The 27,071-nt window shown below is 41.8% G+C and overlaps 1 protein-coding gene across 7 annotated transcripts in view; it reads right to left on the bottom strand.

Annotated features, from left to right (window-relative positions):
- LOC109679558 (intraflagellar transport protein 88 homolog) overlaps nt 1–27,071 on the bottom strand; it is a 142,915-nt gene that overhangs the window by 23,645 nt on the left and 92,199 nt on the right. For 2 of the 7 annotated variants that reach the window (XM_074043683.1, XM_074043689.1), the window contains one exon: nt 6,823–15,287. The exons of 1 other annotated variant lie outside the window; for it this stretch is intronic. The gene's annotated coding sequence lies outside the window, so the exon portion shown is untranslated. Of the gene's footprint in view, nt 1–6,811; nt 15,288–20,671; nt 22,341–27,071 lie in introns of those variants that run through there. 4 more of the 7 variants (XM_074043684.1, XM_074043690.1, XM_074043696.1 and 1 more) reach the window with 4 other exon arrangements.

Here is a 27,071-nt window from a genome sequence, read left to right as displayed (position 1 = left end):
GACGTCCTGGCATTCACCTTCCCACACTCTTGTGAGGAAGCTTCTAGAGGCTGGAACCTCTGAGTCATACTCACCTTCCCTTTGGCTGAGAGCATGGTAGGGGAGCAGTTTGATCAACTTTGGCTAAGGCAGTGGAGGAAAGCATGAAGAAGGCTGTCCTCTTTGCATTGTGACTGTCAGAGCATTCATCCTGATGAGCGACTGGCAGTGAGACAGACCTGGCACTGCTCACTAGGATCTCCCTGTAGTGTGTGGGAGTGGGGAAGGAGCCCAGAAGGATGAGGAGGAGCTGGAAGAGAAAGGGCAGGCGGGAAGATGACACAATTTCCTGCTGCATCCTTGACCTGTATAGATTTCCGTTCAGGGACTGAATGGGGACACATAACCACCTGGTCTGAAGGTTTCTTAAAAGAGCATCTTTCATGCGATAAAGGTGAGAAAAAACTTGTAAAAGAACTAAATGCAAGGCATATGCCCAAAAGTATGATTTTATATATTTTATCACATACAAGTTCACAAGGGCCGTTCACAAATCAGGGAGAATTTTTTCCATTACACAGCATTCATTTTACTTTTTATTAATTGTAAGCTTATTGTATTAACACCTACACACTGTACACATTAATGGATCCAGTGTGATATTTTATTGATCATATCCATCTCCCCCACCACCCTCCCCATCACATACACATTTGCTGATGGTTTGTAATCATTATCTATTTTTAGCTCGACTGTTTGTAGCTTCCACCTATGAGGGAAATCTATATGACCTTCATTTCCCTAAAAGTAGTTTCATTATCATAGCTAATTTCTTCTTTAAAGAAAGAATAAGAATAATTCATCTTCCTCCACTCTGTATCATGAATAATTTGGGTATAAGGTAAGCCAAAAGCATTTCCAATATAAAAGAGAGTCTTTGGGAAAATGCAATGTAAATATTTTTCACCAAGTCTAAAAGTGTTAGTGCTAAAAGCAGCAAAGGTTGTGACTTGATTTTGCATGTATGCAAGCTTATTGTGTGTATTTACATGGCTTTTCTTTCTAGATACACCAAAGATTTTCACATTACACAGCTCCCCACTTTATCAGGGACTATACGAATCCAGATCACAGTGAAAATGCCTTGTGCAGTGCTATAATACAAAAGTGTAGTTTTGAAAGCTACTTACTGGCTGATCCTTAAAAAACAGTTTGGGTGCACTGCTGTCAGAAGACTGTCCACTGCATTTAAGGAGCAGGACCACTGGGGTCTCATCCAGTGGGGCTTCTTCTAGTACGCCCCTGGCCATTTGCACATTCACTACTGTTAGGAAAAATGGTGCTCACAAAGAAAGCTCACGAGAAAAGTCTCACATCCATAGAGCAAAGTTTAATGGCAGGCCCAAACTGCCAGGCTGGCTGGAGAAAAGATGGCACAGTAGTGAATCTGGGCCAGGCATAGCTTTTATACAAGGGGATGGTTAAGGAAGTTAGTGCATGCATGGTAGTCTCTGATAACGGTGGGGCTGTCTCAGAGCATGGGAATTTGTTTAAGGAAGGGGCTGTCCTTGGAAGTTTCTCAAGTGAGGTCTGAGGATAAAATGGCCACTGATTTACAAATGGTGACATTATTGTTCTACTATTCCCCCATTTTTTCTTTAATAATGATGAGGGTAGGGGCTGAGGATCAGGAACTGGGTTGAAGCATCTGTCTCTTTAGCTGCTTCCTGCTGGCAGGGGGCAGTGTATGGGGCAGGATCCTCAGGTTCCTGTGTCCTGGTGGGGGCCCTCATAGCAGTCCTCTGGATGCTTTTGGAGAGGTTGATATCCCTGGAGGTACAACTGGTTAAACTTCTGATTAGCAGTTACAGACATGCAGTATGATACAAGGGAGGAAGATTAAGAATAGGAGAGCAAGAACACAGGCATTAGGACGGCATTGGCCAGGAGAACCACTGTCAAATGTTCTTCCCGAGACAATTTCAAGAGTCCTCCAATTTCCTTCTCTGTTTTTTTTTAAATTGTTCCTTGAAAGGTGCTGCCATTGTGGAATCCTATTGAGCCTGACAGCAGTGGGTGTTGTGAGAATGACCAGAAGAGGGCTGGTCCACCGAAGTCCCAATGGAGAGGGTAGAAGATCCTTTGGGAGAAAAAGATCCCCTGGTTTAACAGAAATTGCTATAGGATGGGGCAGGATCTGGTCTGCCTGCTCTCTGAGAAGTTCCCTGAGAAGGCTAAGGTAAGGCAGGTAGTCAGCCAGAGGAGCAGAATCTGTTGGAGGCAAGTTTTCTAAGAGAAATGGGTGGCCATACATTATTTAAGACCCAAATAGGAATATTAGGAGGAGCATAAAAAGGTGTCTGCAAAGGGATTGCGTACGTAGGGATCTAAATTCTGTAAAATCCTGTAACTCCCAAGAAAGCTCTAAGCTGCCTTATGGTATGGGGGGATGGAAATGGAAGATTGGGTTGATGCACTCATGTCTCAGGGAGTGAGTCTGTCCCTTTAAGGCCACACCTAGATAGGTGACCTGTGGGAGGCAGGGGCTGTCAGGATTTAAATGTAACACTTTTGGATAAAAGAGAACTTTGGCTCATTATTTTATATAAATTGACACTTTTAACTTTCTAAATGTTTGTACCATATTTAGATAAATAACATAACACTGTTACAACGTGATCATTTAAGACACATAAGCAAATATGTAAATGAACTCAGATTTAGTAGTACTTAAAGCTTGACAAGATCAGCAGAAAACACAAATAATTTCTTTGATAAAATCTTTCTCTGTAACGGTTTTTAGTAGATGTTACTCAGAGCAGAACAATAGTAAGATAACCTTGTTATTTTATAGACATAGAGAATTTTATTTTAGTTTGACATGACCCTAATAATCTTTTAGGCAACTCTTAGATTATACTCAACTTTATTACACATTGAAGTTTTGTATTATATACTTTTAAAACCTACTCAGACCTTTATATAACATATAAAACTCTTTGATGGCTTGTCTTTATTTCTCTTATTTGAAACACTCTTTAGGACAAACCCTTCTTTACAAAATCCTTTTTTATCTAAAAATATTCCTTTTTCCTTTAGCTTCTCAAAAAATACATTTACTACCTATCTATATCCTTTTTAGTTGTTTACTTTGTAACTTGTATTTTTAAGTTAACTTTTATAAGAATTTTGAATTTATTATATGGACTGGAGTAACTAATTAGTAGCCCTTGGTGTTCTAAGGAATTTATGATAGCCATAAGGCCTCATCATCCCTCAGGCATGAGGGGATATTGTTTTGGGTGTGGAAACTGTGAGGGGTTTTTGAGTTTTCGTTGAATAGGGAGGGCCATCCTAGCTTGCCCTATACTCATCTCATCAGTCCACACTGTGGAATCTATTTGTTCCTGAAGGAGAGGGCAGCAGAGATAGCTGCCTGGGAGGAGGAGAATTTGAGTTTTCAGTTGAGATAGTAAATCCTGTCCCAGCAGGGACATTGGAGTTTTAGCTACTATGAGGAAAGAGTGACAGAAGAGGAGGTTTGCCAAAGAGCAGGCCAGAGGCCGAGTAAAATAGTGCTCTAGGGGATTGCCAGATATGCTCCGAATGATAACTTTTGTCATTGTACTGGGGACCAGGAGAGAAAGGTAAAACAGAGAAATGAGCTCCACTGTCCAGCCAGAAAATGATCTTTTGTTTTTTTGTCATAATGTCTACCATGAGGCTTCTCAACATCGATGCCAAGAAGTGGAGCATGGACAGGGGGCTGGGACCCATCAATCTATAGGAGGTGGCACCTCATCTTCCATCTGGTGACAGGGGCACTTAGACCTCCAGTGGTTACCTTTGCAGAGAGGGCAGGGTCCTGGTTGGGGGCGGGGCTGTCTCCCGGGTTGTCCTCCCTTAAGCATTCTCTGCAGAAATGTCCCTTCTGTCCACCATAGTAGCAAACTCGAGATGTAGGCCCCAGTCAGGTGGGGGCAACAATGAGGTTATGTTTCTTATCTTTCTCTCTGTTAGTAATGTCCTGGTTATAATATACAGATATAGCTAGTTGTATTAGTTGATCCAATGACTTTTCTCCTTAAGCCATAGACTGAGTTTTCTACAAATATTTGGGGCTATTAGAAATTTATCTTTGAGGAGAACCTCTCTCACCTGTGACTCTGGGTCCACTGTGGCATGCTTTCTGATAGCGTCCTTAAGATGTTGTAGAAAGGTAAGGGGATTTTCTTTAGGGTGTTGCTGTAAAGCAAAGTTGTTATTTTACATTGACACCTGACACTCTGGAGAGCAGGTCTCTGAACTGTTCTGGGCCTCAGTTTCCTCATTTGAAGAATGAGGGATCTGGTCTAGGTTAAACTACTTTCTTCCACTATGAGATGGCTGAAGTGGCATTAACACCATTTATCCTCTTCATCATTTTTTTTTATTTAGTAATGTTGGGGAATTGAACCCAGGGCTTTGCACATGCTGGGCAGACACTCTCTCATTGAGCTACATCTTTATCCCCAAATATATATATATATATATATACTTTTTCCTTTGGCTGTACTGGGCTTGAACTCAGGACTTTATGTCTGCAAAGCAGCACTCTACTACTTGAGCCATATCATCAGCCCCTTTTAATGTTGATCTGCCAAGGGGACTGCCTGTGCCCCTGTAGGTAGGCACATTTATTTCCTCATTTCCAGGTGCCACTAGTATTGGGGCTCATTGTAAATGGTAATCATTTCCAACCTGAGTGGCCTGGGCCAGAACTCATTGCTTTTCTAGTGAGAAAAGAGTCTGGTCTAGTAGAAGCATAATATCCTTTTATGTCAATTCAAAGGTTTGGATTACAGAGATAAAGGCTTGGATGTATTAGTCTGGGGCATCAGTATAGCTGTCCAGATGTTTTTAAATTTCCCTTAGATCTGGTATCTGGAAGGGGACATAGACTTGTCCTCTTCCTACCATTACCTGTTGAAGGGTGAAGCACCCATTAGGACGTTTTGAATATTGGGGTGGCTTAGAAGGTAGGGCAGAGGGTGGAGCAGTAGGGGTGGGGCCTTGTCATTGACAAGGGGCTTTTTTGGTCCTCCTTTCCATGTTTATCCTGTGGCTTACAAAGAATGGCCAGTGTTTGAGTATCTAAATAGTAATTGTGGAGCCAATCTGAGATGAAAGAAAATTTATATGGGGACCTCAGTTTACTTTTTTCCGTTTTATAGAAAAGGTCTAATTGGAGTATGGTATTATAATTTAAGGAACCCTGTGAAGGCCACTTCTCTTGGTCACCCAAGGCATATTGAGGCCAGGCCTCAGTACAAAGCTTTTAACATCTACCAGCCAGAAGACTGGAAGGTGCAGGTCCCATCTAGAAAGAACAAAACGTTAGGATCCTGTCTTTTAGCTAACAGCAGGCAGCCTCTTTAATAAAGGCTACCTTTTCAATAAAGGAATAAATCATGTGTAAAGTTAGAGAAGGGCATTTAGAGGGCATTTTGAGCCAATAATAGTACCATATGGGACAACTAGTGTTAATATTTGAAGGGAAAAATTTATGTTGAGGCCAAAAGTATAGCAAATTTTAAATGAGAAGTTTAGAGACCACAGCAATGTGGTATCTCTGGGACTATAACCTTGAACTCAAGGTTACAATTGGCTTAAAAGAGCTGGGTCTGGTGCCAGGTGTGAGGTGGGACTAGGAGCAGAGCTTGTGCAAGGCGTTAATGCCCTCCACACACACCCAGGACAAGCAAGCCTGTCTGCCTAGGCCTGATCCTGCGGCCTGTCACCCTTCCCCACTTCCTGTATACTCTGCATGTGTTTATTCTAGGGGAAGTGGTGGCGGGCTGCAGCCATTGCCACATGTCACTGGTGGCCCAGGATGTGCTGGGTCCTCTCTATGGATTTTGTTAGCTATGGCAGGCATTTTTGCTGTGTCCAGAAGCCGGCATCCTTGTGCACAAGCACACCTGTTTGCTTTCCCTCCTCCCCTTGTGGGCGTGGAGTTAGGGCATGAGTGTGGCAGCCACAATTTTTTGTAAGCAATTTTTATAAAGCAGTTGATTTAAAGTTACTTTAGACTGAGAAGCCTGGCAAACTATTTGGAATAACTTAAGTCATAAGGTACTATGTTACAAGTTTTTCACGGGAGACAGGGTCCCAGTAAGCCCAGGGATGGGAAGGCAGACAGAGACAAAGGACATCCAGTGAGACCATGGAGGAAGCAGAAAAGGTGTCCTGACATCTTAGATAAGGGAGGGGAAGGCAAAGCCTGGAGGCATGACACATGCCTGAGGGATTAGCCATCACCTGTGCCTGTAGGTCGCTCCCATTGAGTGGTACTGGAACACTTTCAGCAACACGAAACCTCCACTCTCGGGTCGCTGTCTCAGGAAAAAGGGACATTAGACAGGAGGGGGGGAAGAGAAGCAGTCGTCAGATGCCATAATCAAATAGGACTCCACCAACGTAGTATGAGGCACCTGAATAAATCCCAGGCTTGGTCTCAGCCCACAGGGAGGGAGCATGAGCTCCCCAGAACCAGAATCACCATGAGGCCAGAGTTGGCAAGGAGTGGCTGGTTTAATGCCACGACGGGAAAGTCCCTCAGGAAGATAGGAAGAGATAGGCATGGTAAGAAGTGCAAGATGTCTGCTTACATGGGGAAGGAGGAGGTTCGGGAGAGGAATTGGTTGGTTAAGAAACTGGTTTAGAGACTAATAGAATCTGCACAGGGGAACAGAAAGTACAGAGGGAGGGTTTGGTGCAGAGATAGGGAAAGGATTGGACGTAGGAAAGTTCCTTCCATTTACTAGCATGCTCACAGAAACTCTATAAATCCCTTAAAATATTGAGATTGAAAGTGCCATTAAGTGGCCATTTGGAGGCATTGTCTAATGGGTATTGGGGCCAGCTCTGATTACAGAGAAAAATGAGCTTTCATGGCTTAAGATCAGGTGTTAGCCAAGGGGCCCAAGGTTGGCCAGGAGACATCCCAATGGGGAGTCTGAAGGAATTTGGGATGGTCCAACTCCCATGGTGAGGCCTGACCTGAGGAGAGATATGGCAGGCGTCCCTGAACTATCAGGTCCTCAGGAGAGAGAGAGTAGATGTGGAGCACCCAGAGGGAATGTCTTCACCCGGGGTTGGGGGGGGTGTTCACAGTCCCTAGAGGGGAACCCAGTTCCCAGGGATGAGAGCAAGCTGAGACCTAGTGCTAGGATTTTGAGGAAATGAGGGAAATCACAGCTCTGCATGCGAGAAGGACTCACCAAGAGAGGGGACCTTGAGGGAAGGTTGGCCAGTGGTGGATAGCAGTTGGAGGTGTGCTGGGGTGGAGGAACTTCCCTGTGAGCTAGTGAGGGAGTGGCGTTTTCTAGGATCGGGGGTTCCGGCAAAGCAGCTCAGATCCCAGAGGAAGGGAATGGAAGTTGAGAGACACAGAGAGCGGGATAAGGTGGGGGAGACCGGGAGAGCAAGGTCAGTGCCGGGATTGCACCCCAATCCGAGTCATGGCACCAAATGTTAGGAAAAACGCCACTCACAAAGAAAGCTCACAAGAAAAGTCTCATGTCCATAGAGCAGGGTTTAATGGCAGGCCTAAACTACCAGGCTGGCCAGGGAAAAGATGGCATAGCAGTGAATCTGGGCCAGGCATGGCTTTTATAGAAAGAGGAGGTTAAGGAAGCTAGTGCATGTGTGGTAGTCTCTGGCAGGGGTGGGGCTGTCTTAGAGCATGGGAATTTGTCCTTGGGAATTTCTCAAGTGAGGTTTGAGGGTAAAATGGCCACCAATTTATAATGGTGACATTATTGTTCTATCAACCACTGCACAATTTAGTAAACTACACTGCTCATTAACACGAACTCTCATTTTTTGTTTGGATTTCATTGTTGGCATGTTACTAATCAGTTGGGGTCTTCCTGGGACATTAGATAAGCAAACATCTGCCTGGTTTTCAGTCTTTGTATGACTTAAGTAGGTGCTTAGAATCTCATTCACTACATGTGGATCTACTGATCTAAGAATCTTAAATTACTATTTCCCCCAGAGTCAAAAGAATAGCTTGACACATTTACTATTCCCTAAAGGTAAATTTGCTTGGTTCCACATAAAAGTTACTCAATCAAGATTAGGTACCAGGTGGCTCACCCTTGTAATCCTAGCTGCTTGGTAAGGCAGAGATCTGGAGGAGCAAGGTTCAAGATCAGCCCCAGGCAAAAAGTTAGCAAGACCCCCATCTCATGTACTAAGCTAACATGGTGGCTCAGATCTGTAATCCCAGGTGTGCAGGAGGCATAAGTAAGAGGATCATGGCCTGAAGTCAGTCCCAGACAAAATCATGAGACCCTATCTGAAAAATTACTGAAGCAGAAAGGGCTGGGAGTGTGGTTCAATAAAGTGCCTGCCTAGCAAGCATGAAGCTGTGAGTTCAGATTCCAGCACTGCCAAACAACAACAACAAAATAGTTACTCAGTCCAGAACAAATATTTACTTCAACTTTCACTGATACTGTTATTACATCACTGTGCACCCAGCAAGTAAAACACATGACATGAAATCTGGTTATGTTTTTACATTAGCAGTTTTACACAGACAGATGAATTCTCCAATGAATTTGTTTCAGCCCAATGCAGCACTATTTGCAAATGTAACTATGTTTAAACATTGCTACTTTATCTTACTTTCTACCTGCACCTTGAGTAAACTCCAAAATTGGGAAGTCATTGTTTCCTCATCTGAAGGCTGAAAGCTGATGGGAAGCTGAGAGGGAGGAAGAGCTGACTATGGGGCTCACTGAGGTCAGCTGAAGCATGATTTTGATTAACTCAAGACTTCCAAAAAAAGCTGGGGCTGACAATCAAGCATTGAACTTGGATTATTTGGAAAAAGTATCTTCTGGCCAGTTTGGCATGGCCGCTCACTTATCAGAACCATGTTCTCTTCCCTTTTCTTTGTTTTTATCTTTTGCTTTGAACTAAAGTTTGAACTCAGGGCCACTCAGAGCACTCAGGTGCTCTACCACTTGAGCTAGGCCCCATCCTATTGGCTTTAGTGATTTTTCAAGTAGGGTCCAGATTTTTGACTGTATCAGCCTAGGATTGCAATCCTCTTTCTCTACACCTCCCACGTAGCTGGGATAACAGGCACATGCCATCACACCTGGCTTATTGATTGATATGAGGTCTTATTATCTTTTTGCCCTAGTTGGCCTCAAACTGTGATCCTCCTGAACTCTGCCTCCTGGGTAGCTGGGATCACAGGTGTGTGCCAATGCGCCAGGCTTCTTTCCTATTTTGGGTGAACAATCACTATGTGGGGATGAACTGTGTCTCAACTGTTGTCGGTCCTCACTGACGTTGCTAGATTAAGGAGCTGGAATGCTGGACCTCTCTGCACCACCCACCTTCACTTATCACCTTGTGGTCTGCTTTTTAGAATTCAGGATTCCCATGGCTTACCTCTTCTGTCTGCCAAACCCAGGATAGGTGCTACTTTCTGCGGAATCCCTTCTTTTGTCTCAAAACAGAAATTGTCAGAGGCCAATACACTGAGGTCAGCCTAGAAACTGAAGCCAAGGTCTGAGTCTCTTCAACACACAAGGTTGAGAGCAATTTTAGTGATTTCCCACTTGGACTGCAGTGGCCAGAGTTCTGTACCCATATCACAACTTCCCTCCCTTTCTAGGGACAGCCCAGGCATGGATCCAGCACAGATACACCAGTCCCTTGCATTTGTTGGTGACCATACCTGACCAACTTCTGCCTCTACCAACAAAATTACAAGTTGTGATTTGATTGAGAATTTAATGACTCAGTGGTAGTAGCTTCCATGTTCAGATAAAACTAGATGTCTCAAAGTGGATCCAATAGATCACCCAGACATGAAAACTGCAGTCCTAGCCCTGGATGGTTGTGGGAGGAGAACTTGCCAGAATTTCCAGCAGGAGGGAGGAGGACATGGCAGTGGCCCCCACATACTCTTGTGTGTAGACTTGCCATGAATGATTCTGCAGGCACTGGGTAGTGGCTTCAAACTCTCTTCCTTCCCTACCAAACAAAAGCAAAATCAAAGCAGACAAACAGACCTGTCGCTTTGCGAATCATTCCTTCACAGGTGAATTTCCATCTTTTCCAGCTCATGTTACTTCATGTTATTTCCCTCATGTTGAGACTGCTAAGTAGTGCTAATTAGATTGAGTACTACTATAGCCGGCTTTTATTCCTGGTTCCGGGGAGGCTGCAGTAAGCAAAACACAGATAATCCTTACCCAACAAGCTAGTGAAGAGAGAGGCAGAAAGAACAAGTATGCAAATGCAAATTATCTAAACATGTAGGTGGATGTAAGTGATAGAAATTAAGTAAAACAAGGGAAGAGTTGTGTTGTGGGGGAGCTGGTGTTTCATACACAGTGAGATGAGGGGAGAGAGCTCGCTGAAAAGATGGCACTGAGTACATGTCTTAAGGAAGTGAGGGATGAGCCCCTTGGATGACTGGAAGAAGAGGCCTCCAGGTGAGGCAGTGAATGGGAGGCCAGAAGGACGTAAGCAGTAGAGTACACAGTAGTAAGGACCCAGGAGGGACTATGTCAGAGCATGGCCCCTCTCCTGTCCTGGGTGAGACAACCAGTCTTTGGAGAGATTCAGAAGAGAAGTAGCATAAATTTGCTCCATCCCCATAGGATCACTCTGGCAAGGAAGAGGTCGCCACACACAGCTGAGAGCTGGGGAACACGGTGCAAGGTGTAGAGGTTGTAGAGCTTGGTAAACTTATTGAAAAATATTTTGAAGAGCTCAAGAGACTTGCCAGTGGATACAGATGGGTGTGAGAGGAAGAGCCATGGAGGGAAAGGGGTGGCTTGACCATTACAGGTCTCTGTTGTTGTTCACAAAGACAGAAAAGATGACAGAAGATGCCTAGGGCTGCTGCTTACATGCTTCAATAGAGACCTTGAGAAGGACTTCTGCCACAGCCTGGAGTCAAGGGGGAAGTCTGGTCTGAAGATGTACATTAAGGAATCACCAGCTTATAGGGTAGATCAAAAGCCATAAGATAAGATAAAACCACTAGTGAGTAAATGCGGACTGAGCTGAGCAGGAGCAGAGGCTGGAGCCCTGAGATGCTCTGCCATTCTGGTGTAGGATGCAGAAGAAGCACCCAAATGCTGAGAAGAGCTGCCCATGAGAGGAAGAGACAAGAGAGAATGTTGCCTCAGGTGGCAACTGAACAAGACAGTAAGAGAAGGGTGGGAGGCTATTTTTTTTTAACCAACTCATTGATTCATTAAAATAAGGAGCAAGAATTGACCACTGGATTAAGTGATAGAAGAAATTAAATTAGAAGTCTGAATACTTCTATTCCCCATATATATGATAATGGGAACGTCAACTTATCACAAGGAAAGGTGATTAATAAGAAGCTTTTAGTACTGCTAAGCCAGTGCTACAATCCAGCCACCTCAGGACTGTAGTTACACAGAGCAAAGATGTCTCATTTCTGTAAGCCAGTCTCCCGTGCCAAAGTGACACTGGCAAATTGGAACGATAGTTTTATTTGCTGTGAAGATGCACATGGCATTTCACCAGGCCATTAATTTCCCATGAACCAGTCAGCAGCCTTTAGACAGGAAGCACTTCCATTAAACAAAGTTGCTTCGTGATACTACACACGACTACCTCCATTGTCTCTCAACACTGAGACACTGAGCTCCAGAAAAACAGTATTACTGTGATGTCATCCTGAAGAAAGGAAATAATAGTGAGCATCAATCTCTAGGAGCAGTGCCATCTCTTCAGAGAGCTCTCTTCCCTCATCTCAAACCGACCAGAGAAACAAAGCAAACAAATGCACACGAGGCTTAGTCAGTGCACTCTTCAGCCATTCAGAACATTGTCATTGTTTCCCACATTTTGAATACATTAGTTGTGTTCTTTCAAATCTGTGACATGAGACTTACAGAAAGGGGGAAAAATAGCAACAGGAAAGGACAAAGCTGCAGCATTTGTTCCCGTTCTATGAAGTGGCCTTTGAGTTCCCTGGCATCAGGCTATGATGTCCTGTGACACATCAGAATCTCCCTGGAATGTCTCCTTCACCAGGACAGGAAAACTGCAAAGAATGGGACTTAGAGTACATGCAAATTCATGGACATTCCTTTAAATGTACAGAAACTACCATTTTTTGGTTTAGGAAACGCTATTCCTCTAACATTCTGGCAAGTGCTTTCTGCTGAACCTGTTAAGTTGAAGCAGTCCTAAGACAGCCTGATTTCCCCCCTGTCTTCTGTACAATCTAACTTTATACTCCACCTGTGAGCATAACCCAGATGGTGAGGACATGTGACATGTAGAAATCTATTTTCCTGGATGCCTTGAGCAAAGTTCCACAGTTGTGTGAGCTTGGACTTGGCAGAAATGAATGCAGGTGCAGATTGTTATAGTTGCGATCCCTTCACTGGGCAGCAGGGGGTTTCATGGTTCCTCCAAAATCTTAACAAGGGAGTCATGCTGACTATTTGACCAATGTTTTTCCAGTGCCATCCATTTTCTACAGGCAATAGACTGTTGGGAACAGAATGACTTCAGCTCAGAAAATACTTTATATTGTCAAGTGTATTTTTTGTAAAAAAACACAAAATGGTAGAAGGGAAATACCTTATGAAGAATTTCTTCTAGAAAATGTGCTGATGGGTTTTTTGTTCATCTTAAAAATTGGCATGCTTGTCTGATTCACAGCTGATTTTTCCTTCAGCCCAACAATGTAGGATGCAGAGTGTTAGGAATGCAAATCTAAGGGGCTCAGCCTCCCCGCCTCCATCACTGCCAGACCAGACATCATGACCACTAACACCAGGACCATGACATGGGAAGGTCTGGAGAGTGTGAGCACGTTCCTAGAGAAATCACAAATAATGGTTTGGATGTGGGTGTGGAGTCCCTATTCAGAGTTAACTGAAATTAAAGCCAGCATGCCTGAACACCATCTAACTTGTTGATGCTTATTTCTCCTTCAAGTGAAGAAAGGGAGCTTAACTTAGACTGGATAGCTCAGAACTGTCCTCCTGGGGTGTGTGTGTGTGTGTGTGTGTGTATGTGTGTGTTGTGTGTACATGCACACACAATTGCACGTGTGAAAGGAAAATGTGCTTCCCAGTTTGGGAAGAGCATAGCATTGAGAAAATGTTCTTTATACACTTGATCAAATTCTTCAAATAGACTTCATATATATTTCAGAACATTTACTGCAGAGCTAAAAGTCACAATTATTTTCTCCAAGTCATAGCACATCCTTGAGGTCTGCAGACCCTATGACTGGATGTTCCCATTCTCTGTCTCCATTTTCACATGGCCTTCTCTCCGTGCATTTCTGTGACTTCTTATAACCATTCTCATGTGTTACAACCATTGGATTTAAGGCCCAGATAAATAATCCCAAATGTTCTCATCTTAAGAACCTTAATTCCATCTGCAAAGACCCATTTTCTTGTTCTATAAACCATTTGAACTACTCCCCCCACCCACATAATGAAATACTTAGGCATAAATCTAACAAAACACATAAACGACATATATGAGGAGACCATCAAGACTTTGATGAAGAAATCAGAGATCTAGATAAATGGAAAAATATTCCGTGTTCGTGTTCATGGAGAGGAAATTCTTAGCATTAAGATGTCAGATCTTCCTGATTTGATCTATAATAGAGCATAAATACAATCAAAATCTCAGCCAGTAATTTTGCAGCTATCAGCAAATTGACTCTGAAATTTATATGGCTAGGTAAAAGACCTAGAATATTCAGCCCAACATAAAAGAGAAGAATAAAGTCTACTTGAAGACTTACTTACTTACTGTAAATTTATTAAAATCAAGATAATGTGGTATTGGAGAAAGAGTGAAAAGTGGATGACTGAAGCAAAAGAGAGTTCAGAAACAGACACACAGACACATTGAACTGACTTTTGATAAAGGAGCAAGCAAAGAAACGGATAAAAAAAAGACTTTTCAACAAATCTACCTGAAACTGGACATTCACATGCCAAAAAGAATGTAGATACAAACTTTTCACATTTCTCAAAATTTAATTCAAAAATGGTCATAGACCTAAGTAAAAATGTAATAACTATAAAATTCCTGGAAGGTAACACAAGTGAGAACCTCCATGGCTTTGAGTTTCATGAGGACATTTAGGTACAAGCATGATCCATGAAGGAAAAAATAATAAATTGGACTCGAATCAAATTAAAAACCTCTACTCTGCAAAAAAAAAATACTCTTCATATGAAAAGACAAGTGGTGGACTTGTAGAAAATGTTTGCAAAACACATATCTGATAAAGGACTGATATCCAAAGTATAGAAAGAACTGTTAATACTCAACTGTAAGAAAAGGAACAACCTAGTTTTAAAAATAGTCAAACTCTGAACATACACCTGTCCACAGAAGATAAACATGGCAAAAGTACATATGAAGCAAAAGCCAAAAGACAATGGGATCACATCGCGCTCCAAAGCTTCCTGCAGAGCAAAGGAAATCATTATATTTTCAAAATATACATTTGGTTAGGGGTTAATATGCAAAATACATGGAACTCAGAAAGTGAATAGCAAAAAAAAAATCCAATGAAAGAATAAGCAAAAGCTCTGAATAGACATTTCTCAATAGAAGATGTGTAAATGACCAAAAAATTTTTAAAATGCTCAACATTAGCAATAATCAAGGAAATGAAATTAAAACCACTGTGGATTTCTCTTCACCCCTGTTAGTGTGACTAGTACCACAAAGACAAAAGACAAGTGTCGCTGAGGATGTGAGAAAAGGAAACATTCACACAGTGGAAGGAGAACGGGTGTCAGTGCAGCTATCATGGAAAACGTGGCTTTGAACACCATGAAATGAAATGCCTGTGTGGGTCAGCAGTGCCACTGCTGCGTGTCCAGCAAAGGAAATGCAGTCGGGGTCATGAAGTGATACCTGACCTCCATATTCACTGTCACAAAGTTCACAACGGCCAAGGTACGGAATCACACCAAGTGTCCGCAAAGAATGCATGACTTCAAGACTTTTGAGCCAGAAAAAGCAAGACTTTACTGCTGCTATTAAATATAAACCAAGCTTATGTTTCCTTGCATTGAGTTTAGAGGGGCGTGAGTAGAAAACTGAAATAAACACAGGAACAATCTACAATCAAATGATCTTTGTGCCAAAATAAGATTCAATACTTACTTGTTAAATGGATCAATTAACCCACCACCATCATAAGGCCTCTTCATCTTGTCCACTCCTTGGCAGGTTTCTTTTCAAATTCCTGCATGAGCCTTGGTCCAGAAGAGGAGGAAAGGAGAATCTCTTAAGCCAAAGATGTAACAACTCTACACCTGGACCAGCTAGGAGGGCAGCCAGTTTGTGCCTTCAGACACTTTGTTTCATTAAATGTGAACATGCCTTGGATATTAAAGGGTGCCAAAGGATTAATGCCAATTTTTTCATGCAAGAAAATATCCACAATTTTGATGGTGACTACTGAAGTATCGGGTTTGCATTTTGAAATAATTTAAAGAAATTATTTGAGAAGAAAAAGAGAAAGGGGAAAAGTATACATCATTAAAATCATTAATTGTTGAATCTGACTGATGAAATTATACTGGTCCTTTTCTTACACTTATTTGTGTATTATAAAAAGAAGTGACACATATAAAAAACAAAATTGAGACGCTTTAGAATACTAGAACCAAACGTGAAAAGTGTGTCGCTGCCCCATGTCCTAAACCCTGGCGAAGTAAACAACAGCATCTAGCTGGTTTTTGGTCACTTGCAGCTGAAAACATTAAATCCAACACAGCCCATTCCTTTCCATTGTTGTTAGGAATACAATATCAAATTAATATTTAAGCAACATTTTTCATGGTTTTTAAGGATGACTTCTTAAGATTAACTCTGTACCTTCCTCTTTAAAACTGTGGTGCTCTTTGAAGTGGCTGATTGTTCTAGAAACTAAACTCATTCAAAAGAGCAATTAAGCTTTTTACAGAAGGAGTTTTGAAAAGCATCAAGTAAGTCAAGCTGTAGAGAGGGAACTGGTCAGTGTAGGGAAGTAAAATAAAAGTGTACGTGCAGAAGTAATTGTATTTGGTGTGTTTTTCAGCTTAGGGGCAGTAGGTCACACATGATAGATGGTGGGATGGTCAAGACAGACAGAAATGTCAGTCTGTTAACTAACTCATGTCCTCTTTCTCCTTAGATATTGACAATGTTAGCAACATAGAAAAATTGCTATATATAATTCCCCACTAAAGTTATATTTTAGGTTGGTGATGCAGCTCGGTGCTACAAGGAGCTTGAGCCAAGCATGTGTGAGGCCCTGGGTTCAAACCTCAGCACCACATAAACGCACACACACACACCCCAAAAACATTTTAATAAAGAAATAAAGTTGTATTTAGCATATCACTAAGAGCTTGCTTCACTAATGTTACCTTTAGTAAACATGGAGTGTCCAGAAGGAAAAATTTGTTACCCTCAATAATAACAACAAAAAAAGTAACACCAGCAATTTTGGTTGTGATTTTCCATGGATAAAAATTATGAAATACGGAGAACGGTTAACACATGTCTCTAGTACAAGGGAGGCTGAGGCGGGAAGATCACGAGGTGGAGGCCAGCCTGAACAACCTAGTAAGACCCTGTCCCAGAAAAAAAATAAAAAGAGCTAGAGACACTCAGTAGTAAAACACTTGCCTGCTAAGGCCCTGGGCTCCATCCCCAGCACCAGGAAAGCAAACACAGTGAAGAAAAAAAAAATTCACTAAACATTTAGCTATGCTTTGTGCCAAAAATCACTTCTTATCCTAGCTGGTTTAAAAACTTCTTTTTCCAAGAAGTTTTAGTTGCAACTTGAAATTCACACAGTATAGTGAAATGGCAGGTCACTTGTCTCTTCTTTTTCTAAATTTGATCCACTGCTACCAAGTTCATAAGGGTTTTGAGTGTCTTTCCTTAAAAATTGCATCATAGGCATGTTAACAGCATCAATGGTCTTTTCAACCACATTAGCAAAAGATCTCTGGCTTCTTGGAATTCTTGTTTTTAATACAAACAAGTCAAACAGAAATAAATGTACTTGTCTCTGAGATTATCTATAAATTTTAAAAAAGAAATAAACTCAAGGAGTCCTAGTTTTGGTAAATTATAAGTCCAAGAAAATCTGCCTCCTGACCTCTCTGAATGAAGAAAATTGAAATAAAATTTAAATGAGAGTTAGAAGTGGCTTCCACAACGTGAGCCCTGGTAGAATCATCTCTATGTCGGCTGCAGGTACTCTCACGCCAGCATTCTGTGAACATAGAGACGATCTAATGAAGTTTAATGCCTTGAAATATTTCCCGTATCGTGAATCATAACCCACATGAAGACTGGGTTGGAACCCCCTGACATGACCTGACATACTTGAGATTTTTCAGTGAGGTGGGCAACAAAGGACTTGTTTTTCAACTCCAGTGATTAGATTCAATTTTTTGTTTTTGTTTTCCGATTAGCTCTCCCTATCTTTCTCCATCGTCTCTTACTTCTCACTCAGCTCTTTGGATTTCGCTATCACTAGATTTGAATGTATTCCTTGCACAGCTTCAATGTGATATTCACATCAAAAGCTTCATGCACTGTCCTAGTGAGGACTGCCACGGTAACCCTGCAATAATGACAACGTGCTCATGATACATATCCTGACACAGAAACGCTATTTTTTAGGAAACCACAACACCATAAGCAAATCTTTGTTACTCTATCTGTGAACTGTGACTGGGATGGCCCCCGAGTCAACAGGCTGACTACCTCGGAACAGAACAAAGAATCTGTCCACATCTTGATCTCCTTAACTTAGCCCAGGCCAAGTTCAGCTCAGCCATCTATCAAAGCTCTGGAATGTGCAGCAAGAAAATACCCACTTCCTGCCAGGAGAGAACAAAGGCTGGTCACTGACTGCACCTGGGATGAAGTGATGTCACCTCTATCAAAAAAAAAATGTAGGTCTGCACTGTACAATGGGTAGATTTTCAGCGAGTGCACAAAAGACAAATGGTGCTTTTATCTGGCAGGCCCCCTCCCCCTTGCAATAAGAGTTTCTGCTAAAGCCACTTAGCTGTCTGGAGCACAGTGTGGTGGGTTACCTGTTTGTATGAATCAAGTGCATTACCTGATCATGTGACCAGGAGAGAGAGGAGGCCAGACTTGTGTGAAATGAGTTGTGCATCTTCAGTGCTTGCTGAGGCCTCAACAAAGCCTTCTGTACATGCTAGCCCCCAGGAGGAGAAAGGATTAAACGAGAACAATGCACCAAGTGGAGGAGTCGTCTTGTATTTCTAGCTACTTTATGAGTTTAGCCTTATTAAATTGCGAGCTTTAAATGGGTCAGTCATTACTGAGAAAAGCATGGAGCTAGCAGTAACTAAAAGGCCAATCTCTGAGAATAATCTTCGCAAGCTTTGGAGCTAAGCATCCCATGGAATTTCGGTAAGACTTCATCAGGAAATGTGAAACCATTCTTCTTTGAACTAGACCTGAAAGGTCCTGAAAGTCTGGAAGATTGGTATTTTGTGGATAAAAATGTTAAATGTTAACAAAGTTGAACTGAAATACCTGAAATAATTAATTGGTCAACCTTGTGTGAGGTCAAAGCTTATTTTGTTCCTAAAATATGTTTTGATTCCAAGAGGGAATTCTTCATGGTGTGCCACCCTGAGTGAACCACAAGTTTCTGTCCTCTGCTTGATTTCAGGCTCCACTGAGCGCAGGTGGGATGACATGGCAACACACCAGAGCAGTTCACCTCCAGTCTCAGTTCCACAGTCCAATACCAAATGATGTACTGGGTCCTGTGATTAAACTCTCTGAGGTTAACAGTTGATAGTAAACAACTCTGTGCCTGCCATACAGCCTTCTCATCTTTTAGGATAGAATCAGACAAATGCGCGCGGACTAGGTTAGGGTAAGAAGTCTGAAATACTGTGATGAGCTCACCTTTGCCTTAACTGTAGAGCGTATTTCACTGACATGGAAGGCTAATTTAGTCTAAAATTTTGTCCTCCATCCTATTTCCAATTTGATTTCTTTTATTTGGGTTTTGGTGGGACTGGGGATTGAACTCAGGGCGTCAGGCTTGCAAAGCAGGTGCTATACCACTTGAACCATACCTCCAGTCCTAATTTGATTTCTTAATGGAAGAGAAAAGTTGATTCCAAGGACTTTCTGCCCTCGATATCAATCCATACAGAAGACCTTGAGTTAGGGGTAATTTCTAATTGAGGCAAAAAGCCCTCTATTTAAGTAATTTACATTTAAAATTGCCTCAATCCCAAATAGAAGAAGACTCATGAGCTATTAACTTTTGCAGAGGAAGTAGACTGCTTGAAGCTGATAAAAATTCTCATTCAAAAAACCAGATAGTGCTAAGAACACGTATATTTTTTAACCAAAAAAAGACAAATTACACATTATATGATTAGACATATTGTGAAATTTCAGTATTTGGCATGTTATAAAATGTTTTAAAATTGGAGCATTTCCAAATGTTTATTTATAGGTAAGGATGATAGTTTTGGTCACAAAGAGTATGGTTAGTTTTTAACTCCTCTGTTAAGATATAATTTATATACCAAAAAGTTTACTCATTTTAATGAATTTACAAAGTTGTGTAACCATCACCAACATCTAGTTTCACAACATTTTCATTGTCCTCAAAACAAATGTATCAATTAGCAATCATTTCCCATTCTTCCTGACCCAGCCTTAGGTAACAAGTAACTGACTTTCTATCTCTACAGAAATGGGTATTTCTAGGCATTTCACATATGGTTTAATGTACTAGTAGTCATTTTTTGACTTTCATTCGTGATGCATCATTAAATAGTTCACTTATTCATTACTAAACAATATTCTGTATGGTTATGGCACGTTCTGTTTCTCCATTCATCAGCTGATAGAGATTTTAGGCACTAGAGATACACAATTCAAAATCAAAAGACAATTCCTCATACCCATTGGATGGTTGTATTAAAAAGACAAACAATAGCAAGTGTTAGGAAAGTATGGAAAAAAATGGAGCCCTTATTTTTTATGGTCAGGTGTGTAAGATCTCTCAGCCCTTCTGTAAGAGAGCTGGGCAGATCTTCAAAGTGTTAAGTATTGTGTGACCATCTGACTGCCAATTCCAATGTAAGAATGTACTCTAGAGAAAGGAAACCATGTCCATAGAAGCATGGTTGCTATAGTAACCCCCTGAACATCAGCTAAAATTTCACACTGTTTTCATAGACATATTTCTAACAGAAAAGACATCTCAGTTCCATGCTACTTATCGATATCCCATGTGACAGAGAGGAATACTGCGATAACATAGCCCAGTTGGGCTGTCAGTTTCTGAGGACACACCATGTTTTTCATTAGCATATGTTAATTGTGCAACGTGAGGGGTTTCATTGTGATATTTTCATTCATGCATATAATGAGCGGTGCTCAGATTTTTCCCCATTACCTTCTTTATTCCCCTTCTCCTCTTCTTTATAATTTTTAAGCAGTGTCAGTGTTCTGTTTTCATCCATGCCTATGACATACTATGAACATATTCACCCCGTCACCCTTGCCTTTTGCCCTCCTTCTCCCCACTGCCCCCCACAGACCCCCTTCCATTTTATGTCCATCTTATTTTATTGCTTTCTCAAAGCATTTTTATTAGTGTGCATTACTTATACAGGGGGTTCATCATGACATTTTGAATATGCTTACATTGCACATTGGTTAGGTTTTCCCCCCACTATCTCTCTCCCTCATCTCCTCCCCCTACTTCAAACAATTGCAAAAGGTTTCATTGTTCTATTTCATATAGGTATAGAAAGTACATTGACCATACAGTCCCCTCTTACATCCATGTCATCTTATTTTTAGGTCTAGATTCTGCATATGAGAGAAAAATACTGGTATTTGCTTTCTGACTCTGCCTTATCTTGTTCAACATGATGATCTCCAGTTCCATCCACTTTCCTGCAAATGACATTCTTCTTTATGGCTGAATAATACTCTCTCATGTATATATACCACATTTCCTTTATCTATTCATCAATACATGCACCCCTAAACTGAGTCTGTAGATTGGCTATTGTGAACAGTGCTGCTATAAATATGAGTGTACAGGTGTCTCTATCGTGTGTTGACTTACATCCCTTTGGGTATATGCCCAAGAGTGGTCTAAGAGAAGCCTATGACAGTTCTACTGTTAGCTTTCTGAGGAGCCTCTATGCTGATTACCATGGTGGCTGCACCAATTTACATTCCCTCCAACAAGATATAAGGGCTCCTCCCCCCACCCCCGTGCTTGAATCCTCACCAAGCAGAGTTGCTTTCTGTTTTTGTTTTAATTTAAAATATCTTGTAGGAAGCATCATTAAAGAAGAATCTCTGTTGGGTGAAAAAGCCCCCATCAGCCACTGTTAAGTAGAATGCCCTTACTAAATGCAGTGCTGGAGAGAAGTACTTATTATTGTGGTGACAGACAACTTGGCTCTTGTTCTATCCGCCATGGTCAGATGCCTCATCTTCACAGAGCCTCCCTCCCTTTAGCTCATGGGCCACAAACCTCTGAAGATGTTCCTTCTCTTTCTTTATGGTCACTTAGTTTCTCTCAGCTTCTTTGTGCTGAGTCAGGTTTCATGTTTCTTAATCACTGCTGTTTAATGAATGCTTTTTTCTCATTTCTACCTTAGGCTCAAGGCATCCCAGGCTCAGGAGAAAATGGAGGAATGGCCGTTTGCAGAAAAATATGAAAAGAACTCTTTCACTGAGGTGGTCAAACAGACAAGTGCAAGCAGGACAGAGTGAGTTTTATTATTGCTTGTCATCCAAAATTTAAGACTTTCCTAATCAGACCAGAGAAGCTCCACCCCTTTCCACTTTCAGCATAGCACAGCTATGAGGCAGTGAAGTCATCAGAAGGGAGTTTGAGAAGTTCTCTGGTCTCATGGTGGAGGGTGGGATAGTGGACGACAGATGTCAGACTCTCCCTGTAGGACAGTGCTCACCTCAAACATGGCACTGAACACAGCATTTAGGAGATCAGAGGCAGTTGACCTGAAGCTGAGTGACTTGAGGGAGAGAGTGAAGAGCCATCAAAGATGTGGTCCAGGCTGGGTTCAGCTGAGGCTCCATGAGGCTACCGCATGCAAGAGAAGGCCCTCGGGCAAGGGTAGAGGAAGAAGTAGGTTTCTGCTCCTGGTGACTACACAGGGATATGCCAGTAGACAATGGACAGGACTATGGCCCAGTCATGTGTGCAAGGACTCATCAACAGAGGTAGGGTTTGTGTGATCAGAGTGGATAAGTTTCTAGAAAAAAAAGAGTACAGGGAGAGAGAAGTAGGAACAGAGCCCTAGGGGGCAGCAGAGCACAATGTTTAGGGACAGTCCCTCACCTTAGCCAGAGGGATGGATCATTCAGAAAGTCCATCACTAATGAAACTTGCACCACCCTTGCTGTTGGTTGAATTGGATCCCCTCAAAATTCCTCCATTAAAGTCCTTCACCTCAGCACCTCAAAATGTGATCACATTTAAAAATGGGGCCACTAATAAGCATCATACTAATCCAATATGACTGAGTCCTAACAAAAAAGCTTTATGTGGACAGACAGACAGCAGACAGACCCACAGTTACCTTGTGTGCAATTGAAGTTTAGCTGCCAGAAGCAGGAGAGAGGCCTGGAGCAGCAGGGAGCACGGGGCTGGAGCCGTGGTCTGGGACTCTCCCCAGCAGAGCATAGATAAGTTTTGTTGTTGAAGCCACTCTGTGTGGTGCTTTGTTCCGGTGGTGGCCGGGACCCTAGCACAATGCCATGCCACACACCATAATACTGCTCTGTGTTGTTAAGTGCTAACCTTTACTAACAGCTTTGTTCCCCCTGGCTTTTTTCTTTGATCTTTGCTGGCTTCAGAGGGTGCTGGACAGTAAGTCACTTCCATGTGTGCTCAGCCACCTCCCTGCCTCAGTGCCCAGAGAGTCAGCAAAGAACCTAGTCTTTACACACATAGCTCTTTCCTGATGAGGTTTCAACCCTGCTTGAATTAAGCCAGGTAATGTCATTGTCCTCAACTTCTTCACTTTAAAATAAGGTGGGGTCACATATCCATTTCCAGCTCAAAGTTTCCTATTGCAACTGACGTGAAAATAATTGTGAGAAAGGAGAGGATGATAGTAGCCATCCCTTCCTGGCCCCACCCGCTCCACCCTTCACCAGTGAAAGCAGAAGTGCCAGAAGTGTCCAGTGACAGTGGCATGAACACCTATGCAATCATGCCTTCCTTAGACCCCTGTTTATACACAAAGGTGACATCATGCTGGCACCCTTTTCCCTTTGTCCTAGAACTGTCACCTTAATACTGCAAGCTAACCCTTGATCACTTGTAAAACTCACATTTGTAAGACCACAGTTCAAGTCTTCTCAGGTTTTCACCCTCTAGAGATTTGATTTCCTCACCTACAAAGCCTGCCTGATCTTTCCCTCACATTCACTCCTTTTTCTCTGCCACAGAGATTAGCTCTCCAGGCTGGGTGTGCTCAGTGGCAGAGCACTTGCCTAGCATGTGTGAGGCCCTGGGTCCAATATCCAGTACCAGGGGAAAAGAGATTAAATTCTTCATCACAGGCAGTTGTGTCTTCTACTTCCTGAACTATACTGCTCTAACTTACCATTTCAAACTCAATTTCTTTCTGAAATATCAACCAACTGCTAAACAAACAATCAAAACTCTCTAATTCTATCTGACCATAGAATCTGCAGCTCGCCCTGGCGACCTAACAGTCCTGCACCAGTCAAGGATGTCATTAGCTTAAATAAATACTGCCATGTAAACGTTCCTGAACTTTCTCACAGGTCATCCTGGAAGTAACCCTTTTCACTGTTTTTTTTTTTTTCTTACATTCATTAGTGTTGCCATGAAATTCAAAATTCACTAAACAGCAATGTCTAACCAGGATGTCGAACTACTGAACACAGCCATTTCTTACCTATTAATTAATGGAAGAGAAAACACGGTCATTTTGTATCTACTAGCAACTAAAGAGCAAAATGTATGTTCTTCATAGTTTTAACTTTGGTAAGAATTTTAAGTGTTTTCTTTTAAAACCCAAATAAAAGGTTTCTTTGCTTTTTCATTTGCTAAGCACAGTGTAGGTGTGCATTTACTGGTGTTGACCAATTGTGGGGGACACTGTGATGTGCGGATACATTTCTACTTTGTATAACAATTAACTCAAGATTTGTAGGTTAGCCATCTCACACATTTATCACTTCTTTGACAGAGAATATTCAAAATCCTTTCTTCTGTTTTAAAGTTTACGATACAGAACTGCAACTGAAATCACCTTCTGTACAATAGAACTCTGGAACTTACTTCTCCTTTGTGGCTGTGATTTCACACCTGATGTGGCACCTGGGTTGTTGCCATATCTTGGCTATAAGAATAGCCAAGTGTGGGAGTGGAGGTGTCTCTTTGATACACTGACTTCATTTCCTTTGTATTTATACCCAGTAGTGGGATTTCTGGATCATATGCTCATTCTATTTTTAGTTTTTATTTTTAGGAATATCCATATTGTTTTCCAGAAGAGCTATGCTAACTAACTTACATTCTTTCCAACAGTATATAAGAAGTCACCTTTCTCTTCATCCTCTCCAGCATTCCTGCATTTATACTTTTTCCTTCTTTTCCTTCCTTTCCTTCCTTCCTTCCTTCCTTCCTTCCTTCCTTTCTTTCTTCCTTCCTTCCTTCCTGTAGTTACGTGCTGGCGTTGCGGGTCCTTGCACTACAGGCCAGGGAACTGGCTCATGAGGCAGCTGAATGATGAGCCAAAGCTGGTATATAAAGTAGGATTTATTAGAGAGAAAGGAAAGACTACAGCTAGAAAAGCATAGCAGATGCCGGAAGCCAGTAGCTCACTGCTCAGGTGAAAGCTGGGGTTTTTATCGATGTTCTAACTCTGGGTTAGGTGGGGTTTTCTCAATGGCCATGGATTCGAGGGCTTTCTAGGGTGAACTGGTTTAGTTTGCACCTCTATTGGGGGAGGGGAAACAATCTTGAGAGCATTTTCCTCATCAGCCCTGTGGCAGATTTATCAGACTCTGTATCTCTCCTTTAGGATGCAGGAATGCAGGCCTCCATCTCCTCAGGATGCAGGAATGATATGGCTCTCCATGGGGGATGGAATACTCACTCATCTGCCTTAGATCATTAGACCCAACAAATCCCTCCTCTGAGACAAGCACTCAACTGCTGTTGGGGAGAGGGGCGATGACTCATCTAGCTACTTCATGCTGACAAGGGGCAATGGGGGATGGGGAGAGGGTACTTGTCTCAGGGGTTGACCCATGTAGTCTCCAGGGGCCCCCTATAGAATGGGATGGAGGGTTCATTCCTAGGCAGAGGTGAGTATTCCTTGACTACAAGCTGGAGTTTGATCTGTTGGACCTGTTGGGATATAAATCTGGAGAGAGCATTTATTATCTAAGACCCAAATAGGAATATTAGAAGGAGCACAAAAGGGCAGTCTGGCAAGGGCTGCATATCTAGGAATCCATACTTTGCAAAATCCTCTAACTCCCAAGAAAGCTCTAAACTGCTTTATGGTCTGTGGGAGTGGGAAACAGAGGATTGGGTCGGTTCCCTCATGACTCAAGGAGTGAGTCTGTCCCTTTAATACCACACAGATAGGTGACCTGTGGTAGGCATAATTGATCCTTCTCCTTAGAGACTCTATCCCTGGGAGGCCAGAAAGTTTCAAAAAGGACTCAGTCGCCCTGCAGATGTGGGGCTCTGTGGCTCTGCACAGAAGTACATCATTAACATATTGAAGAAAGGTGGCCTCTGGGTAGTGCTAGCCTAGTAAGTCTCTGGTTAGGGCCTGTCCACAAAGATGAGGGCTGTCTTTAAACCCTTGTGGCAAAACTGTCCAAGTTAGTTGCTATGAAGGGTTTGTGGGATCTTCAAAGGCAAACAGGGGCTGACTGTCAGAATGCAGGTTAAATGTAACATTTTTGGATAAAAGAGAGCTTTAGCTCATTATTTTATATAAATTTACACTTTTAACTTTGTAAATGTTTGTACCATATTTAGATAAAGTATAGACACAACACTGTTACAAGGTGGTCATTTAAGACACATGAGCAAATACATAAATGAATTCTGATTTAGAAGTATTTAAAGCTTGACAAGATCAACAGAAAACACAAGTAATTTCTTTGATAAAATCTTTCCCTATAACAGTTTTTCTGTAGATGTTACTCAGAGCAGAACAATATTAAGATAACCTTGGTATTTTATAGACATAGAGAATCAAATTTTAGTTTGATATGACCCTAAAAATCTTTTAAGCAACTCTTAGATTATAGTCAACTTTAACTTTATCACACACTTCAGCTTTTATTATACACTTTTAAGATTTACTCAGAACCTTTATATAATATTTTGAACCCTGTGATGGTTTGTCCTTATACCTCCTCTCCATATTTGGAACAATTTTTAGGACAAATCCTTCTTTACAAAATCCTTTCTCATCCAAAAAATCATTCCTTTTTTTCTTTGACTTCTCAAAAAATGCACTCAATATCTATCTATATCCTTTCCACTTGTTTAGTTTGTAACTTGTATTTAAAATTAACTTTTATAAGAATTTTAAATTTATTATAGGGGCTGGAGCAACAATTAGTGGCTTTTGTTTTATTTTTTTTAAAGAAATTTATGATCAGCACAAGGCCTCGTTGTCCTTCAGACTTGAAGGGGTATTGTTTTTGGGTGTGGAAACTGTGAAGGATCTTTGAGTTTTATTTGAATAGGGAGACCTTTCCTGGTTCACTCTACAGTCATCCCACCAGTCCACACTGTGGGATCTATTTATTCCTAAAGGAGGGAGCAGCAGAAATATCTGCCTGGGGGGAGGAGAATTTGAGTTTTTAGTTGAGATAGTATATCCCATCCCAGCAGAGGCACTGGAGTTTCAGGAACTATAGGAAAGAGTGACAGAAGAGAAGGTCTCCCCAACAGCATTTCAGAGGCTGGGTAAAAT

This window comes from Castor canadensis, chromosome 10 (genome assembly GCF_047511655.1).
Source record: "Castor canadensis chromosome 10, mCasCan1.hap1v2, whole genome shotgun sequence".
In the NCBI taxonomy this organism is placed as follows: Eukaryota; Metazoa; Chordata; class Mammalia; order Rodentia; family Castoridae; genus Castor; species Castor canadensis.
Note: the sequence above shows the minus strand (reverse complement) of the source record. Positions and strands in the feature narration are given on the sequence as shown.